The sequence below is a fragment of the Athene noctua genome, chromosome 4 (genome assembly GCF_965140245.1).
Source record: "Athene noctua chromosome 4, bAthNoc1.hap1.1, whole genome shotgun sequence".
NCBI classification, from domain to species: Eukaryota; Metazoa; Chordata; class Aves; order Strigiformes; family Strigidae; genus Athene; species Athene noctua.
In genome coordinates, this window is record NC_134040.1 from 46734575 (window position 1) to 46748538 (window position 13964).

A 13964-nucleotide genomic window follows, 5' to 3' on the forward strand; every position below is an offset into this window, starting at 1 on the left:
GTAGACAATTACTGACAACCTAAACATTGAAAATTTATAACCTTCCTCCTTCCACCTCCAAGAAGCTGGAGGAACATCAGTCTACATGATTAAACAAATTCTGTCTTGTATTAATTTTTGAAGAACCAAAAAGTTCTTAACATGCACATTTTAACTGTTGTATATCTACATACTGATATACTCTATATTACGTGTATCATAGAAGTATTTTTAAAACAAAACCACACTTTTTCCTGCAACATTAGAACGAAGCAAATAGCATTTTATCGGATTGCGTACTGTTTTGCAAACTGTTGGAAGCACTTTGTATTTTTTTGTATTAAAAAAGCAGAAAATAATCCAGCTCTATAATTGGAGAAAAGAGAGTAATAAATCAAAAGCTAACTTAAGAGGCAGATTACCTAAGGATATACTTATGCTTTAACTTGTACCTAAGGAAAGCAGTCATTTTTCAAGCCAACAGTACAATTGCTGTCAAAAGTTTCTAGTAAAACAACTGAATGATGTGACAAGCATAAAATAATTAAGTACCATAAATTATAAAGTAAGGTTAACAGCAGATTTCGAAAAATACCAAGGGTATGAAGATCTGGAACGCACTATTGTAACTTGGAACTTCACAATGCAGTACACATCCACTCCCATTTTAAATGGGACTAGGATAAACTACATGTGCAATGTTAACATGGTCATTTCCCGACTGAGCACTTAATCCTTCCATGCTCAGTTTTTAAAAAAATAAAGTAGGGTTTAAAAAGTGCCCCTTAAAAAGAAGCTCCAGAAGCGTAACAAATATCAAATATGAGCTTTTCTGTACGGACTGAAAGGAACAACTAAGTTTTCTTAAGAGATCATGATAACAAATGTTATCTACTCAAGCTTTATCTCATGTTTTGTATTTTCTAAGGTTTACTGGGTTTTTGTTAGAAGTTTTGATCCCTAGAAAGGCTGACAACCTTCAGTACTGAATCAGGGAGCAAGAAATACAGTCAGCTTCTGATCCAGAAGAAATGCAAGTATATAAAAGATTAATTACATATTAAGAATAATAACAGTAAAAAGGGTCATAAAAAATAAACAAATAACGGACAAAATCAAACAACATGGCAGGTACTTGGGCCATTTAACAAGAGCTTCTCATGTTACATTGTAAAGAAGGCAGCCTTTCACTCCAGGTTTTCAAAAAAAGTTAAAAAATATGATGTATTTAACAGCACCTGTATAACTCCCACAACTTTAATTAAATTCCAAAGATTGATCCTCCCAGTACCAGGCACATGACCACCACAAAGTAAAAAATGAGTAGGAAAATGAGATAAGGGGAAACAGAGAAACTACATGGCATCCTATTTATCAAAACAGTAAAATTAAGCACCAAGAGTAAGCGTATGTAAACTGTCTCATTCATAATTACGATTTCCTTTAAACCTGCATCTCACCAGATAAACCCTCTTTCTGGATATAGTTTACTCTCTTTGCCTCTACTCAGAGATACCAGTGTATTAACCCTTTCTGTTCTCGATGGACTTACACTCAGCCTTGAACCTTACCTGGAGCTGCACAGAGACTTGCACATAGCTTTTAGATGGGAGACTTGCCTTTCACACAGGTGTATAGGCTCATTAATCGGTGTTAGACAAAAATAACATAATCCCAGTTTCTCAGTTTCTAGAGGCATGTATCTGAAAAGAAGTTAAAGAACGCATAAAGACTGAACAACAATCTGAAAGTTCCTTTAGAAGAACTCAAAGAACATTTTTAAGTATTGAGATGCCTGATCCTTGTCACACTAGCTTCAAGAATATCAGTTTAGATAGCAGAAAATAGATATTTAATATGGTAAGAAGTCAGGTGACAAAGAAGGAACTCCATCCTGAATGAGTAAAACCAGAGAGATGTTTCCACAGACGATTTTTCGTTACACACAAAAGATTATCTTCATTTTGCATTTCCAATTCAGCTGCCTGAATGCCAAGAAACTCTTAAGTTTAGCGGCTAAAATTAATACTTACTGCATTCTATAGAAAAGCTGTACATACGCCTACTTATCTTCAGTAACCACAGACCTGGCTGCCTTACCTTACATAGAGCTCAGGCCCGGTTTACACAAGAGACGCAAGCTTGAAAAGCACAACTCTTGCTGACGAAAGCACAATGAATCACTTCTTTGAATGACACAAAGTCAGCCACCAGACAACCAACAAGCACAATGCCTGTCTGCTGCTTTTAGCCCTAAGGTCCTCTAACGTGGCCCCCAAATGCTCCTATTCTTATGACAGAAACCTCCAAAGTCCTATTGAGAGGATGTTCTCAGCAGCATGATTTAGAAGTTTCCTTCTTTACCAGCCTATGCTTCTAACAGTCACCTGAACACGAGAATCCTGCCTGGAGCAGGAAAAATTTACAGCAACCTGAACTCATGGGAAGAAAGAGCTGATGAGTTGTTTGAATGAGATATTTCAGAAGGGTTGCTAAAGTAAGCAGCAGGAGCACTTGAAACATTTGCAGCAAGGACACAGTTCCTAATGTTGTTCCATGGAGCAGAAAATCTGGAGCCAGCCCAGAAACCTGTATTTTTTTCAAGAAAACTTCTGTCATTTTATCTTAGCTCCTAACTACAGGTACCTCCTGGGGCTACAGAGTGCAGCTGTAAGGAGGAGTGGATGGAAATGCCAAGACAGATGCGAGGTTTGACTGAGGAATGAGGAATTCTCCGAGACCCAGCAGGACACAGCCAGACTTGGCAGCTCACCACTGAAGACAGGAAGGAAGGGGAATGGAACAGAATAAGGCACAAAGTTTTAAATGCATACTCTCTTGAATAAGCTTGATGCTTATGTAATTTTCACTTATTTAAGTGCCGTTTTTGCATGGCAAGAGTTCAAAAGGACAGAAAGAAAAAAACAAAAACCACAAAGAGAACATGCATTTAATAATATTAAAATAGTTTCAAAGCCTTGACAAGGTACAGTTGCTTTCCTAGAGGACCAGCAACATTTCACTCTGAGCAACAGTATTTGGTAGATATTCCACTGGTATCTTGCAACACCATGCCAAAATAAGTCATCGTGCACCAAATTTGACAGTTGTACAGAGATCTTCAGGGTGCATCACACACAATGCACCGTGGGACCTATCAAGACCACTACAGTGACCTTTATCACAATTTCAGACATGGCTTCAGGGAAAATGGTCCTTGTCTGCTATCACTTCCAACAGTAAAACCAGATGAACGGCATAATTCAGAATGTATCAACAGTAAGTCATTAGAAGCAGCATTTCAGAAGAGGACAGTATTTATGGAGTTTCACTTTCATGACAGAAGAATACAATATTTTACAAAAGAATGAAGAAGTCATAATAGCTTGAACTGCAATACAAAAAAAAAATAAATAAATCCAGGTATAAGAAAAAAATAATAATTGAGGAGTCTAGAAACTCTTCACAAGAGTTCAAGCTTGTTAGTATTGTTTCAGTGAAAAACCATGAAAAAGACCAGTAGCTAAGATAAGCAGTCTTAGCTCATTGATTTCAATGGAGTCACGTGCAGTTCAATGCAAGGAGGATATGGTCCCACTTACATCTCAAAGTACTTGAAAATGGGTGTCTGACATGATATGAATCCAATGTTCCACAAAGGTGATGTTGAAATAAGCTTTACCTATAAAATAATTTGCATATTTTTCCACCATCTGAAGTAATAAAAGCTGCCTCAGTGTTCTTTATCTAGAGCCTTATTATTTTAGAAGAATCTGCATTTGATCCCCTACAGAATCTTGCATTTTCATGCCACTATATGAAAATTCAGACCAGAACCTTTTATCTGTGTTGTTCCAAGTATGAGGTATCAAAATGCCTCCTTAATGTAAAAATTAGCATCTTTGAATATTTAGAATTTTGGTTTTAACTTGTGGACTCACTGTGGAGGAAAAAGATCTTGCTAGGAGAAGGCAGAGTCATGGAAATAAGTTTTACGTTTTATTCTGAATACAGCAAAGCTCAGTATCATTTTCACCTATTGTAGAAGTGATTTCTGCAGCCCAGGACTAGTTCACATGAAAATCTTGTGGGTACAGGAAATAAGTACCACTTATTAACTGGAAGATTTACAATTCTAAGCAGTACTGGTGGGTAGTCACAATCACAGGTAACTTCAGACAGCTAGCATGAAACAGATGCATTAAAGATCTTCATCTGTGAGTTTGTTTAGGATTTTAAAAAATTTGTCTGTTTGGTCCTTTTTAAATTCACTAACAAGATAGTACTGATGAGAGAACAAATACCATGATGAACTGAAAAGAGCTGAATTGCACCATAAGGCATCTGATGAGTTCCTACCAATTGCAGTTTTCTTAAGTTTGTTGTTTAATTGCTAAGCATAAGTGACCAAATTCTTGGCTTCTATGAAATCATTTCAGCACAATAACCCTAGTAGGAATACATACATGAGACAACACTGGCTGAGGACTTAGCCTATTAATGAGATGCAGTAAGTGAACATAAAGAACATGAAGTCAAAAGTCTTGATTTTTGTGTTTTCTGGCAGTAAAATTTATATAATAAATACTAGAGCAGCCTCCCCAGAAATCTTTGCAGTCAGTATGGAACCCAGTCCCTGAGCTCAGACTCATGGGTGGCCTCTGACAGTCCCTGCTCTGTGAGTGTCATGGCAACCCAGCAAACATTGTGCCCTCCTTGGTATATTTTTTTGCATTAAGACTTCATGGTGCACACAGGTCCTTTGCATGGGCTTAGTAGGGACTGTCTTTTCCACACAGCAGAAACATACTATTTTCTGGACTCAGCAGTTGAAACGAAATGTGGTTCTGACCATGCAATTTCATAACTGGTATTAATATTTTCTGGAACTAAAAAAAAAATTTAAAATCCCTCAAAGATAACCATTTCAGGTTCACATCATAGTGATGAATAGACCATCAAATAGGAAGCCAGGTACCCACATAGACATATAAACTGCATACAATTAAAAAAATCTATTAAAGTTGTGTCATGAATATCAATATATGTATTATGAAAATCAATATAAGTATCATGAATAATTCTTAAAACTATAAGAAACATGTTTCTTTAATTCAGCTGTGTTAAAAACTACCAAGATTAAAACAATGGGCTGAGCTAAAATATCCACAAGCAAATGAGAAATTGTTCTCAAATCACGTTTTTTGAAGTGCAGTAACAAAATCCTGGTTTAGTCTTGCCTCGAGCCTGTGCAAGGGCAACTGTTTACCGTGACCCTTGGTTAGAAACAATAAAGTTGTGTCATACTTACATAGAGACAGAAAAAAATATTGTCAACGGGTAACAAAAATCCTTTTCATCAAGAACTGCCAAAAAAAGGAGCTAGTTCAGGATTGATTATTCATCAATATTATTCAGCTATATAACATTTGTCTGGTTACATATACCCAGACATATTTTTAAATATCTTTCTCCTCTTATAATAATCCCCATCATTATATTCTGGTTCTGTTCTTTACCAAACTGGCCGCTACCACAGTGCTAGCAACATACACCTGATAGTATGAAGGATGAGTTTTAAATTAAGAATAGACAAAAAATAGACATATTGGTCAGCACGTTAACATGGGCATTTAAATCTCCACTGATTACAATGCTATTTAATTCTTTTGAACATAGAAGCCTGCTTTGGCCAGCCACTATGAAATACAACCTTAACAGAAGTATTCTGAAGTCATTACATTAGTGTTACTAAAATGGAAATCTCTGGATATATGAATGACATGGTAGAAAGCAGCAAAGTGCATCTGAAAACAATCAAACCTGGGACGGATAGTAGCAGTCAGATTTTTAAATCAATTATGGCAATATGAAACCGGTCTCCAAATACTGAGTGCTCCTATTTACAATGTTATTTTACTGACTGAAGTATTCAAGCAGCAATAAATCACACAAGCAAATCCAGGCTGAGATCTTACGACCGCATATTAAGAAGACATTTTCAAGTTGAAAAGATGGTGATACGAGACATGAACTGTCAAGGGACGTCATCGAGACCCTTTAGTATCACATAACAAACCCTGTAATGTGTGATTATTGAAGGGCTTGCATTCTCTCACAGATGCCTAAAAAAAAGGGAATGGCTTAGGCAGAACAAGAATTCTGGTAGATGGTTATGCTTTTTCAAGTCCTTGGGGCAAGCAGTTTTCAATTTCTATTGCACCTGTTATCCTTAGCTCCACGCTGTATTGCTTCATGCATTACTAGAGAGCCTTACAGGATAGGAATTCATGCCTCAGAATTTGTTATTAAAAGATATTTATAAAGACTAAATATATGGTATTTTAAAATACTCTAAAAGAAGGCTTGGAAGACTTTAACAGAGTACAGAAGCTGGTTTTGGTCTTCAAATTACTATTTACGTTCATACAATACTTTCTGCTGAAAGATCTGAAAACAAATTATTTTTCATACAACTTTTCTGAGACAAACCCTATTATTTACCAGCACTTGCAGAAACATCACTATCTAAAGACTAAGTGACTTGTCCAAGGTCTTTAAGATTATCTTTAAAATGTACGGCACTTTTTTTTTTGTCTGTGTCTGTACAATTACTTCCCCCTCTCTTTTCTCCCACAACTGCCAAGCACAAGCCAAGCGGAAAGAGTTAACAAGACAGAGTTCATCACCGTTCCTGCCGAGACCTGAGCCGTGCTGTCAGAGAAACCACATTTCTTCCACTCTCCGTTTTATTAAAACGAAAAAAACTCCCACCACTCCAAAACCTGAAGCAATTAGCCAGCACATCAAGTAGTAAATTAAATAATATAAAAAAGTTTTCTGCTATTTCCCAAAAGTTGCTTGGGACAGCTGCAGCGAGCAATAATACACACCAATTTCTGCACGGGTTTTTGAGGATCCGAGCCGCTATGAACACCTAAAGTTATTAATAATTGCTGCACTACGAAGAGTAATTTTGTTCCCCAGCACAGCAATCAACCGAGGTCCGCAGACACTAGGGGGCAACAGTGTCGCACAGAAAAAGTCCGGGAGGAGAAAGGGGAAAAAAAAAACAAACCAACCGGCTGAAGGGCCGGTGCGGGTACCACATCAGGCAGGCAGATGCTAAGAGAGCTAGTAAAGAAGAAAACCAAAACAACCCCCTAAGAAACACCACAGAACAAACCCGAAAGCGCTCCCCCGCGCAGCGGGACGCGCCCGTGGGCTGCGGACCGGAGCCCCGGCGGCGCTGCCACCCCCCGCGCCGGCACCGGGCAGCCGCCCCGGCCGGACGCGCTCCCGGGCCGGACCGTGCCCGCGCTGGAGCCTCCGGAGCGGCTCGGCCCCGGCCTCGCCGGCGGCGCCCAACTTCGCGGGGGGCAGCGGGGGACACCGCGGGGCGGCCGGGGAGGGTGGGGAGAACAGCGCGCCCCGCCCGCCCGCCGAGTTGGGAGACTTGGCCCCGCCGGGCCCGGGGGCACCGCGCGGAGGAGCCGCCCGCCCCGCCCGTTACCTCCAGGCGCGCTCCGCCGACATTGCCACCGCCCCGGGGCCCGCCTGAGGGAGGGAGGGAAGGAGGGAGGAAAGGAGGGAGGGAGAGCGCCCGCCCGCCCGCCCGCCGCAGCTCCCGCTCTCGTCCGCCGCCGGCGGGCGCAGGGAGCTGTGGAGGCTCCTCCGGGGAGCGGCGGCGGCTGCACCCGGCGGGGCGCGGGGAGCGCGGCGCGGCACCGCCCCAGCCAGCCGGCCCGCCCGCCCTCCCGCCCGCGGGGAGGTGCGGCGGCGGGGCTGCACGCCCGGGGGTGCGAGCGCCGCTCGCCTCGCCTCGCCCTCCCGGAGGAGGGGCCCCGCGCCGCCGCCGCTCCCGCACTCACCGGCGAGGGGCGGGCGGGGGCTCCGCCGCCCCGCCATTGGCCGGCAGCGGCGCTGCCGCCCGCGGCCCGCCGCCTCCTCGGGAGGCTCGGCCGGGCCGGGGGCGGCGGGGCGGGGCGGGGGCCGCGGGGCCTTCCTGCCCTCAGCGAGCCGCGGTGCCCGCACCCCGGGGACACGGCACCGGGCAACTCCTGCGACCTCCAGACGACCGCAAACTCCCTCTGTGTGGGGGTTTTAACCCCTATTTTAAATAAAGTTTGGGGGGTTGTGTTGGGTTTTGTTTGTTTGTTTGTTTGTTTGTTTTCCTTCTCTTTCTTCTCCAGAAAAGCAATTTAGCGAGCCCCTTGCCGAAGGGAAGTTGAACTCAGATGCGATTGTCAAACCCATCTCTGTGCAGGTTTAGGATCTGAACGATTCCTGAGTCGTTTTAAATGTAGCACACAATGGTCAATTCCCCAAGGTCAATGATATTTTCTGAAGACAATTTGGGGTTAAAATCTGGAAAGAATACCAGGTAATCTGTTTGCAGCCACACTGCTTTGCTTTATTGAATTTTCTAACCCCATCTCAAACAGTTAGTTCTTCCGTACTTTTCACCAATACCCTGCATCCTTCACTCCACAGACTGGGCTATTCCATGACTGCGGGTTAGGGAGTTACGATTCTCCATCTGAACCGCATTAGCTGACTCCTACCCTTCACAAATGCAAAATAAAATTAATACATTTTACAAGCGCCCTCTTGATCTAGCTAATTTACTTCACAATTGCATTGTTAGCTCACCTAATAGCCGACAGTTCCACGCACCAGATTAACGCCATCACTGGCAATTGTCTGTCCAAACCTTTCTTTCTATACTGACTCAAGACAGAAACTTAAAAGGAAAAAAACCCAACAAAATCATCTGAATGTTGCTTTTCCAGACATCAGCAGAATTTATAACTCTTGATTTAGGAATATTGTTAGTTACTGCTTTCCCCTCTTTTTTCTCCCGTTTACTTTCATGACACACTCTGAAGGAACAACCCAAATTTTAATGTCTTCTAATCTAAGCAGTGCAAGGCCCCTGGCCCCATGAGCTACACTTCCAGTAGGACAGAGGACTTGTTGACACGAGGGCTTACTCTGCATGAGGTTATTAATCCATGGAATAGAAAGTCCATCTGAAATCCTGTTGCCCTCTCAATATTCTACACAAAGGGACTCTCTCCCATCTTAAACTTCTCGACGGTGTGGATATCCTAATACAGTCTTGTTTGGGGGCCTCTCTATTATGAAGGATTTCTCCTACAACATGCTATGAGGTGTGGGGTGGAAGCGAGCCAAAAGTGCCTGAAATTCTTGGATATGAGTTCAAACTCACAAATGTGCATGGTTTCCCTCCTACTATTCTTTCTGAGTAGCTGGCACTGTTTTCAAGTTATCACTGGCCAACATGGACAGAAGAGTGTTACATACCGCTTGTCCTCATAAGCACTTGGATGCTCGCAGAGATGTGCTAGACATCTCACAGCTGAGGGCTTCAGCACTGCAAGTCAGCAGCTGTAGTACTGAGTGGTTCTGGCAGGAATATTAACAGCTTTGATCTTTCTTGGTGCTACTTTTAATTTTTTTTTGCTCTTGAGCTGTCATTGCAGCGTGAACTGGGCATGATATCTTAGCCATTCTTTTAGCAATACATCTCAAGACACTGCTGAATGTGCTTCTGGCCAAGATTTCTGCCTGGCCCCCAGCACCTCACCAAACAGAGTGATGTGGTGCTGTGTTACCACAGAGTGCTACCACAGATGGCATAATTGTGGCTGTTCACAACATCTGAGGTCACATCTAATATGCACCACTCCAGAACTCATTAGGTAAATGAATAGTTAATCCAGACCAGAAATTAGGTGGGAGGGAAACTGGTGGGCTACTGGACATGCAAAATGGAGGCATATTCAGACAACTGCTAGTCTGTACCATGAGCTAAGGCAACACCTACACTGCTGCTGTTGTTACACAAGGCAGGAACTGACCCCTAGTTGCCAGATGTACATACTGACTTGTATCCATATATTCAGTAAAGAACAGACATTGAAGCAAACTGTCCTCTGTTCTATGCCTGGGAATGTTTGTCAAGGAAACTACCTACTTCATTTCAGACTGTGGCCCCAAACTAACTATATTCCAGGTGAAGTATTTAAGACTCTAGGATGCAGACCAATACTACAGATCACAGAATGGCTGAGGTTGGAGGTCCCCTCTGGAACCATCTTGTTCCAAACCCTCTGCTCAAGAAGGGCCAGGCACAGCTGGCTGCCCAGAACCATGTCCAGATGGCTCCTGAACAGGAGGATGGAGACTCCACAGACTCTCTGGGCAACCTCTGCGAAGGCTTGGTCACCCTCACAGTAAAAAAGTGTTTCCTGATGTTGAGAGGGAACCTCCCATGTTTCAGTTTGTGCTCATTGTCTCTGGTCCTGGCACTGGGCACCAAGGAAAAGAGCCTGCCCCTATCCCCTCTGAACCCTCCCTGCACGTATTTGTACACACTGATGAGACCTCCCTGAGCCTTCTCTACCCCAGCCTGAACAGTCAGCTCTCTCAGTTTTTCCTCATAAGAGAGATGCTCCAGTCCCTTCATCATCTTAGTCACACTTCACAGGACTTTTGCCCCACAGCTCCACGTCTCTCTTGTACTGGGGAGGCCAGAACTGGACCCTGCACTCCAGGTGTGGCCTCACCAATGCTGAATATCGGGCAAGGATCACCCTCCTCAACCTGCTAGCAACACTCCTCCTAGTGCAGCCCAGGATGCTGTTAGCCCTCTCTGCAAGTGCACTTTGGTGACTTGTCTTCAACTTGGTGTCCACCATGACTCCCAGGTCAGGGTCAGGTTTTCTGCAGAGCTGCCCTCCAGCTGGTTGACCCTCAGCATGTCCTGGTGCCTGGGGTTGTTCCTCCCCAGGTGCAGGACTCCACATTTTCTCTTGTTGAACTGCATGAGGTTCCTGTTGGCCCATTTCTCCAACCTGTCAAGGTCCCTCTAGAGACATACCACATGCGTTCAAATCTGAATTCCCTGATTTCTCATTAATGAGTGCCTTTAGTTTATATGAATGCAGGTCACTTCAGCGTGAATTAACTAAACTTGGGAAAAATACAATGCTTTGTACACACAAGCCTTTACTCTCCTACCGATGCACATAAGTTGGGCACTAAAAATGCCATTTGGTATCGGGCACTGCATCCTTATTTTAAGTATCTGTCCTGTTTCTGATAAATTGGTTATTTTCAAGCTAATTACTTTGAAAATTGTACCTTAATGAATTCCTATCTATATAAATTACATTGTGTTCTGACAGCACTGCTGACTACTTATGCCCTTATACATACACATAGCTATGTGTGCACACTTACACAGCAGCTGGTAATTCTGATTACATTATTTCTCTTGGAATATTACAGTGAAAATAAGATGAAAAATGCGTTTAAGAACTTCCAGCAACAATTCTGTCTCAGTTCAGCTTCACTTTTTAGTCATTGTCTATCTGAAGCATGTTTAAACATGTTTTCTTGCAACAAAGATAGGCTTAAAAAAGAGGTAGCCTACCTTCCCTTTCTTACTGCGGGCCTCTTCACGTGAATGCTCTCTTTCTCATTTGCATTTTCCTTCATATTCAAGTCTTCACACAGTGCTGCCTCCTTCTGGATAATTGGCAATCTTTCCATCTTTCTCAGATGAACTGGATCCTGTGATGTCTTGTGGTCTTTTTCAGGCTATTACCACAAGAAATAGTTCTAACTGTTGCATGGTTCCAAGTCTGCAAATGAGCTCTTGGTCCTTCCAAGTTCTGCGGAAACCTGTGTAAAATTTAGATATTTTTGTTACGGAGGTTATTACTACAACTCCCACTACAATTTGTATCTATAAGATAGACAGAATGATTACCGAGGGCATCATTCCACAAGCCAGGGAAAGGTTACTGGTTGGAGAGTTACATGTAATAGTTTTCAATTATAAATACTTTATCCAGTCCTACCTTTTCAAAGATTAGATATATCTTTTAACCAAGCACTAATTATTATTTGTATTATTTTTGTTAACATTTTCTTGCAGAGAGCCATTACAGTGATCTACATATTTGAAAACAAGGAGCATCTAAGCAATTGCCTGTTATTAATCATCTCATTGTTACTTTTTTAAAGCTAATACAAGTACTACTAGTCAAAAGGCAAAGTTATTGTAGATTCATACTGCTCTTTGGATTAATCAGAATCTAGATTTTAAACCAAATCTAATAAATACACAATATTAACATTGCTTGACATATTTATCTTTTAAACACTATGGAAATATTAATTAATGAGTCCTTAAAAGGTATTTTCATCATGGGCATTGATATTAGTATTGCTTTCCACATACTTGATATAGAATATTACTCCATGAAATGATCAAAGATCAGATCAGTGACTCAGTGAAGATTATTATCAGAAGTCAGAGGTTCTTGAGTCAGGGCTGAGTTCAGACTATGAGACTATATCGCATGCTATTAGAACAGACATGGTCTGAAGCTGGTGAATGTTGTTCCATGTTAAAATGCAAAGACCTCATTTCTCCCCTTCGATAAACTGGAAAAGGCTTTCTTTACAAGTTTCATCTATATAATGAAGAGAAAAATGTGGCCTAAGGTTGAAGAAACACATGTGGTCAAAAAAGTAATCAACTAAGAGGCTGTCTCAGAGAAGAAGAAAAACCCCGAACTGTTCAAGATTATAACCGTACTACCTTTTTCCCATGTCATTACAATATCCTTCATTTATGAAGTGTTTAAAGATTATTCTGTAGTAAACAATATGGGAAACCGGCCATGCTTATGCATTTTCTCTTAAAAAGTCACTAGCTTTCAGATGGAAAATACATTTATTGTTTCTTTTCAGTAGTTTCTATTTAATTTTCAATACCTTATCCTCAAAAAAATCCTACTATCTGCATACATTGTAGTAATATCTTTCAAACCAGTGGAAGGCAAGTTGCTAATTACATGCCGTGGGTGATGACTACTTGGCAGCAGAAAGGCATTTTTATCCCTAGGCTTAGAATAAACTATTGTTATAAATATGTTTTGTTCCATTTTAATCAGGGCATCGAGACAATTGTCATCTTTGTACAATGATCAAACGGCCAACTTTGGAATTCAAGTAGCTCCAAAAATCATTAGGTATTTCTGTTCTAAGCTGCAAACCTATCATTTACTGCTTAAGTCACATGCCATGTGAAGTGTAAAACAGATTCATTAATGAGGAGGACTGAGTATTTACTGTCACAATTTACTAGGAAATTTGCTTATGAAAAGAGAGGAAAGACTCTTCCTTCCCATTATATCAGGTTTGTAGGTTTCAAGTTAATAAATATTCCAAAAAATAGCACAGATTCAGAATGTATTAATTTTAGTTAGCTGGTTTGAATGTATGTCAATGTGAGTGAAAACTCCTTAGGAATATTGAAATTGGTTACAGGAAAGTGATAATGGGGACAAAAGAGCATTAAAAAGAAATGAATTTGCTATTAACACAGTCAACACTCTAAAGCATCTTTGCCCTTTTAAAGAAAGTAATATGTAATTAAAGCTTCTGTTAAAAATTAGGATATGTAATAAAATAGGGCATACTCTGGGCTGAGAAGAACTTGCATTATCACCCTAAAACCAACTCATTTTTCCCATCAATAACAAAGCAAAAGTTCTAAAATAATCTTGTAATGTGCATCTTGTAATTTGTAAATTAAATTCCTATACACAGCTCTTCAGTTCAGCAATAATCAAAAAATAATCCAAGCTCTTCTCAAAGCAGAATGTAATTTACAGTCAGCTGGAAAATTCATGATAATTTCAGCTTTCCTTTCCCTCAGCAAAAGTAACTCTGGAGAACAAGGCTAATTTAGCTTTTTTTTTTTTTTTTTTTTAAAGATAAGAAGCATCCTTCAGCACTGCCTTCAAGTTCCTCATGCCCTTCCCTTTTTTTCTGTACAAATAAATTCCTCCCGCCTTTTCTCTGCTCCTTGAACATGCAACACCCAAAGCGCAGCCGAGCTTCCCTACGACCTTGGAGGCAGCAAACAAAGAGCAATAAACAGA

General features: G+C 41.3%; 1 protein-coding gene across 5 annotated transcripts in view; it reads right to left on the minus strand.

Moving 5' to 3' along the window:
- The window catches only part of LOC141960198 (bifunctional heparan sulfate N-deacetylase/N-sulfotransferase 3), a 73393-nt gene extending 65808 nt beyond the window's left edge, over positions 1–7585 (minus strand). For 4 of the 5 annotated variants that reach the window (XR_012633573.1, XR_012633574.1, XM_074905171.1 and 1 more), the window contains exons 1-2: positions 7493–7585; positions 1551–1682 (exon numbers count right to left, since the gene is read on the minus strand). The gene's annotated coding sequence lies outside the window, so the exon portion shown is untranslated. The remainder of the gene's footprint in view (positions 1–1550; positions 1683–7492) is intronic. The other variant, XM_074905172.1, reaches the window with a different exon arrangement.
- Positions 7586–13964: the final 6379 nt, after the last annotated feature.